The sequence below is a fragment of the Tupaia chinensis genome, unplaced genomic scaffold (assembly GCF_000334495.1).
Source record: "Tupaia chinensis unplaced genomic scaffold, TupChi_1.0 Scaffold000578_2, whole genome shotgun sequence".
In the NCBI taxonomy this organism is placed as follows: Eukaryota; Metazoa; Chordata; class Mammalia; order Scandentia; family Tupaiidae; genus Tupaia; species Tupaia belangeri.
The window spans coordinates 6,541,735-6,548,989 of NW_006160094.1; the positions used below are offsets into that span (position 1 = coordinate 6,541,735).

The window sequence follows — 7,255 nt, forward strand, 5'->3', positions numbered from 1 at the left end:
GTTTTTGATCTAGGGCACATGTGTGTGCCAGAGAGACAGAAAGAGACAGAGAGACAGAAAGCAAGAAATCACCCCTCAGGGGGGATGGCCATGCCGCAATCCCTTCTCCTCCATTCTCCTCTCAGAATCTTGGGCATGCACACACACATGCCTGGCATGAGTTTAAGCCACTGGGTCCAGGACTCAAACAACGGTCGGCTACATGGGAGTCCAGCGACATAGCCATTACACTAACTGCTGGTCCCTCACCTTTGTATTTTTTTGCCTGCTTCTGCACAGACACGCAGCCTGGTTCCAGCTCCAGGAAGATGTCCTCAGAGTGTGGGCACTAGTGAGACTTTGTGAGGCGCTATCCGGTTTTCATTCTACACCGTAGATAACGCACCTACGTTCTGTAGATTCTTGCATTCAGGCTAGCTGGATGACATTGAAATCAATAACGGAGACTGCTCAACGTCAATAAATGTGACAAGACGCCAGGCCCTGGAGTGGAGAGGGTGAGGTGGAGGTTTGTGGTAGAGAGAAAGAAGTCTACATGCAATGGCACCAGTGAGGCGTGCCACCCAGGAATTAGACAGCAAAAGACAAAGCGAAACTACGTTTGACAGAAGAGCCTGAGAAGAACACTAGTGACCGCAGAACACCGATATAAACATGCCCCCTCCCTCTTGCTCTCTCTCTGTGTCTCTCACATGTGTGATGAGAAGCTGTCTGAAAGTTCTTGAGATTGAAGCAAAAAGGAACTACGGATTACTGCCTCTAATGAGGACTGATTATTATAGGGGCCCAAACTAGGACTCCTACCAGCAAAAGTAGACTGTCATGGAAGCCTTCCTCGGTTCATAGGTGAGGAAGCACGTCTCGGACAATGCCATCACGTCCATATGCCTGCGTGAAGCATCTGGCCTGGGCCATGCAGACATAGGCACCACTCTGCCGTGCTGGGAACACACGGGCCACTGTGCTCCGCCAAGGTTAAGGCAGCGTCTCACTCCCAGAGGGCTGAGCTGCAGGCCCTGGAGCAGCCACGCAACGCTCCCAAGGATGTCGTGAAGCGCAGCACTCCGCAGCACTTAGCATGGTGATGGAAGGCTGGACTCGCTCAACGAGGAGGCCAGAGCTGTGGGTGGTGTGAGCTCTCCCACCCACAAATCTCTGGAAAGAAAGGACAGCAGAAAACAGCATGGCGGACTGATATAACCAACCCTCTTCCTCCCCAACATTAGACTATAACAGAAGAAATAATGGGGACATGTGAAACTTAAACAACCAATTAAATGGAAAAGCATAAACAACTACTGTAGGTAATGTTAAAGGAAACATTTGCACATTCTTAGACTAGAAATGTGATAGGAGGATCTTTTCATGTGGTAACAGTAGTATTCTTTGGCTCAGTTTCTCCTATGTGTTTATACAAAGATGGAATTGATTAAACATTTAAAAAAAAAACAAGTAAGTGGTCTAGAGGCCAGCAGGTGGAGTAGTGGCTAAGGCACTGGATTCTCACATGGCCAGCAGTGGTTTGAGTCCCAGACCCAGTGGCTTGAAAATCACAACAAACAAATAAATAAATGTCTATTTTAAAAATGTATATATGTACCACATATATACAGTAAGTGACCTCAATTGCAGATTATAGTTAGGGTCGAAGCCTAACTTTAATCTTTATTCTTCGCAGAATAAAGAGTAAATGTTTATTATTATTAACAGCAGAGATTCTTTAGATTCTTAACTAAAGGAGTTTCAAGGGTGAGCCTGATGGTTAAGGCAGCTGGATCCCACATAGCCAACTGCATGGTCTGAGACCCAGAGCTAGTGCTTTGAAAAACACACTGGGCACATGTGCATGCATGCCCAGAATCCCCAAAGGAGAGATGGAAGAGGTAAGGTCTTTGACTCAACTGATGTGCAGTGTACTCATGCTCAGAAAATTCATTTTGTATGCTGTGGAGATATACAGTGATTCAGTGGAAAAAAATAGACAGAAAAAGAAAAAAATTTGAAAAAAAAAATTAAAAAAAGATAGATTCAACGTGACCATTCCTCATGAGGGGTGCTCTCTCGCTTTTCCTCTCTCTCTCTCTCTCTCTCTGGCTGTCTCTTTTTCTCTAGCAAGTGCACATGCCTTCTGGCAAAATAGATAAATATTTTTACATTTTATTTTACTTATTATTTTTAATTATTTTAATAATTACTATTATTACTGTTATTATTATTAAGCTTGCTGTAGGGCACATGTGCTCTCCAGAGCGAGAGAGACAGAGAGAGGGAAAGCGAGAAAGCAAGCCACCAGGTCCAGAACTTGAACCACGGTTGGCCATGTGGGAGTCCAGTGCACTACCACCACACTACCTGCTGGCCTAGCAAAAAATATTTTGAATAATAACAAAAGAGTTTCTCTTTAATAATAACATGCTCATATTCCACTGGTACTGAGTGTTCAGGATAACTCAATTATGTAATTAAATCCCAGTGATGATAAAATGGTACTATACCCATATTGGGATTAGTGGCAATATTGTTGAAGGGGAAAAACACACGATACCTTGAAGGAATGGCACTGTTTAATCAGCAATATAATTTTTCAAATGCTTTTTTAAGGAATTATTTTATTTAACTTTATTTATTTATTTTAATTTAAACAGAGAGGGACAGAGTGAGAGAGAAAAAGCTGCCAGGTGGGGTTCGGCCTAGAGTCCTGTGGATTCTGCTCCAACTCGCCGAACTGAGCAGCTGGCCTGATGCACAGCGCTGCCCCCTGTACCTGGGCGTGAACGTGGGCCCACCTTCCCTTTCTTTACAGGTGTGAGGACGCTTGCACTCTGGCTTTACCGTTTTTACAGCCTGAACTGGGAGATGAAAGGACGAGATCCAATGTTCATTTCCCCTTAAGCCTTAAGTAAGAATCAGGAAAGTTCACCAGAAAAGAGACTAATGGCTGGCCCATGGCATGGTGTGTGGAACCCACATGGCCACCACGTATTTTGTGTCCTGGACCCGGCTTGAGAAACATGCTGGGTGTGTGAGTGCATGTGCCCAAAACCCCAGTGGGAGGGAGATAGAGGAGGGGGATTGCAGCATGACCACATCCCGTGGAGGGGAGCAATTTCTCATTCTTCCTCTCTCTCCCTCTTTCTCTCCCTCTCTTTCTCTCGTCTCTCATCTCTCTCTAGTAAGAGCCCTCTGGCAAAATTTTAAAAATAAAGAGGGGCCAGCAGGTGGTGTAGTAGTTACGGCACTGGACTCCCATATGGCTGACTGTGGTTTGTATCCCGGACCTGGAGGCTTGATCACACCAGACACATGCCCAGATCCCAGGAGGAGAATGGAGGAGAGGGGATTGTAGAGTGGGGGTGATTTCCCACTTTCCCTCTCTCTATCGATCTCTCTGTCTTTTTCCAGCAAGTACACACACCCTATGACAAAACCCTGAAAAAGAAAGAAGGAAAGAAAAGAAAGGAAAACAGAGTGAGAGAGACCAGTGTAGATATGTTTTAAAGGTGACCTCCCCAGGGCTTTTCTGAAGCCAGCATGATAATGAGCTGAGATCTTTAAGTCAAGATGCTTGAGAGCAAGACTGTATTACTATATTGATCGTGGACGGTAAATCCACTTTGCAGTTTATAGTTTGTTGCCTCTGACCCAAGACACATTTTTTAAAATTTCCTGATAGTTTGCCAACAATCCACAATTTGGGTGATCAATTAAGGCTTACCAGAAAAACATGCCTTTAAAAACCATTTGTTAAATCCCTCTAGGACAGCCATGGTGGCACGGCAATCCATGATGCTGAGGCCACGGGAAGATGCCTGGGTTGTGCCCCGAGGTCTCTGTATGCCAGGTCCTGCACGTGGTCCTGGCTGCATGACACCAGGGGAAACTTCTGTAAGAACCCTGTTGAGAGTATCACGTGCTCTTTTCTCCCCTCTCTCTCACTCTGAAGAAATAAACTTTTTAAAAATATCCAGTAGTACTCAAATCCTAGTGGTATTTTTAAGATACAATATTGCAATATTTTGTGATACAAGATTGAGACATAATTTTCTACCTATTACAAACGGGGAAAAGGCCTAATAGCTTCGTGAGTAGCTTAACCAAGCAGAGAAGATCTTATCCCAAACAGGAATATTGCTCTGGACCGTAATCATCCAGTATTATGATTCTTTTTTCTCATTAAACTTTGTTTTAATGGGTCTCAAAATTCTGTGACAGATTTTTGGTCAAGTTGTTTTCATTAAAAAGTACGTATTTTTTAAACTAATAACTTAAAACTGTTACACACAAAAAAGCGTCCCGGACCCGGTGGCTTAAAACTCACGCCGGGCACGTGTGCGTGCGTGCCCAAGATCCCAAGAGGAGAACAGAGGAGAAAGGGATTGCAGCGTGGCCACCCCCCTGGGGGGTGATTTCCTTCTGAAGGTTTTCCGATGCAGTGTTGTCACTACCCAGTCTTTTACTATTACTCTGCAATGGCCAATGGAGAAGCTCTGAGATTGTACTTCCCCCACTGATTGAGACTGGGGTGGCAGGAATTAGGGACTCATTCAGCCTCTGAGCTTTCTGGGCAGGCTTGGTGACCTTGCCAGCTTCAGCAGTCTTCCTGTCCACAGCTTTTTTTTTTTTTTTGAGAGATTTTCGCTATAGGGCGCGTGCGCTCATCAGACAGACAGAGAGAGACAGAGAGACAGAAAGTGAGAAATCACCCCCCCAGGAGGGATGGTCACGCTGCAATCCCTCCTCCTCCATTCTCCTCTCGGGATCTTGGGCACGCACGCACACGTGCCCGGCGTGAGTTTTAAGCCACCAGGTCAGGGACACAAACTGCAGTCGACTACGTGGGAGTTCAGCAACATAGCCTTTACACTAACTGCTGGTTCCCTCCACAGCTTTTCTGACACTCAGAGCAACTGTCTGTCTCATATCACGAACAGCAAAATGACCCAGAGAAGGATAGTCAGAGAAGCTCTTGACACACATGGGCTTGCCGGGAACCATATCAACAACGGCAGCATCACTGGATTTCAAGCTTTTACCAGAATGGCAATCAATCTTTTCCTTCAGCTCAGCAAACTTGCAAGCAATGTGAGCTGTGACAATCCAGCACCGGGGAGTAGCCAGCACTGATTTGGCCTGGCTGGTTCAGGATAATCACCTGACCAGTGAAGCCAGCTGCTTCCACTGCTGGGTCATTTTTACTGTCACCAGCAACATTACCACATCAAACATCTTTGACAGACATGTTCTTGGCATTGAAACCCACGTTGTCCCCAGGAAGAGCTTCACTCAGAGCCTCGTGGTGCATTTCAGCAGACTTTACTCCAGTTGTCACATTGACTGGTACAAAGGTGACCACCATACCAGGCTTGAGCACACCAGTCTCCACTCAGCCGACAGGGACAATGCCAATACCACCAAATTCGTACACATCCTGGAGGGGCAGACACAAAGGCTTGTCAGTTGGGCGAGTTGGGGGCGTGGCAGGATGCAATCCAGAGCTTCAAGCAGTGTAGCCCACTGGCATTGCCATCTTTACGGGTGACTTTCCATCCCTTGAACCATGGCATATTAGCACTTGGCTCCAACATGTTGTCACCATTCCAACCAGAAATTGGCACACACGCTACTGTGTCGGGATTGTAGCCAATTTTCTTAATGTAGGTGCTGACTTCTTTAACAATTTCCTCATATTTCTTCTGACTGTAGGGTGGCTCAGTAGAATCCATTTTGTTAACACCAACAATTAGTTGTTTCACACCCAGTGTGTAAGCCAGAAGGGTATGCTCACGGGTCTGCCCATTCTTGGAGATACCAGCCTCAGATTCACTAACACCAGCAGCAACAATCAGGACAGCACAGTCGGCCTGAGATGGGCCTGTAATCATGTTTCTGATAAAGTCTCTGTGTCCTGGGGCATCACCGACAGTCATAATACCTGCTGGTCTCAAATTTCCACAGGGAGATGTGAATGGTGAAACCACGCTCATGTTCAGCTTTCAGTTTAGCCAAGACCCAGGAGTATCTGAAGGAGCCCTTTCCCATCTCAGCAGCCTCTTCTCAGATTTTTCAACGGTTCTTAAGCTGATCCCACCACATTGTAGATCACATGGCCAGTAGTGGTGGACTTGCTGGAATCCGCGTGTCCAATGACAGCGATGGTGACATGAGTCTTCTCCTTTTCCACTCTGACTTTGATTCAGTGGTGGTTTTCACAACACCTGTGTTCTGGCAGCAAACCCATTGTGAAAAAGCTAGTGTTATGATTTTCATCTCAATTATTCGCTTTTTATTTATCTTGAGGAGATGTTCTTTTTCTTTTTAACTATTTGAATAACTCTACCAACATTTGTTAAAAGCCTATTTATCTTATACGTACATTTAAATAGCTATCTTCACTGAAATATATCATCATTGAAACGTTGGTTTTTATGAATAAAGCTTTTAGTTTTTATTAGGTTTCCTATAATTTACTTGCCTTTTTAAATGTCTTAAAATCAGAGAATTAAGGCCCGCAGGTGGTAGGGAGGTTACAGTGCTGGATCCCACATGGCTGTCTGCATGGTCCTGGACCTGGCAGCTTGAAAATCATGCTGGGTGCATGTGCATACATGCCTAAAACCCAGGAGGAGAACGGAGGAGAAGGGACTGCAGTGTGGCCTTTCCCTCTGGTGGGTGATTTTGCACTTTCCCTCTCTCTCTCTGTCCCTGATTCTCTCTGGCAAGTGCATACACCCTATAGCAAGAATCTAAAAAAAAAAAAGTTTTTTTAATTCAAAAAATAAAAAGTCAGAATTATAGAGTTTGTTGGAATCTTGGAAATTCTCACACACAGTTTTCTCATTTTATATTCAAAGACACTAAGATGCATTTAATCATGCATTTCCTGCAAGTTCATGAAGATCAAGGTCATATCCAAAATAGAAATGCATGCCCTTTTCACTCAGCATTTAAGATATTAGAGGTCTTCAGAAAACACTAGAAATTGTATATCTTTTTAAAATGTATGGTTTTCCCTTTTGTGTGTGTGTCGGGGGCAACATGCACTGGTAATTAAATTCCGTTCTCCATGGACTTTATGAAGGCCATGGTCTAGCTCGGTCTCTCTGACATCATCTAGAGCGCGTCCCCTCCTCATGCCTCTGCAGCACACAGATCTCCCCACTACTCTCCAGCTGCAGCAGCTGTGGGTCCTGCTGGAGACCGCCAGCCTGCGCCTTCATCTTCTATTTGCTTATTCATTTATGTAAGGTTTTGCCAC

At 45.0% G+C, this 7,255-nt stretch overlaps 1 pseudogene; it reads right to left on the reverse strand.

The window, feature by feature from the left end:
- Positions 1-4,863: 4,863 nt before the first annotated feature.
- LOC102489968 (elongation factor 1-alpha 1 pseudogene) lies at positions 4,864-6,039 on the reverse strand (annotated as a pseudogene).
- Positions 6,040-7,255: the final 1,216 nt, after the last annotated feature.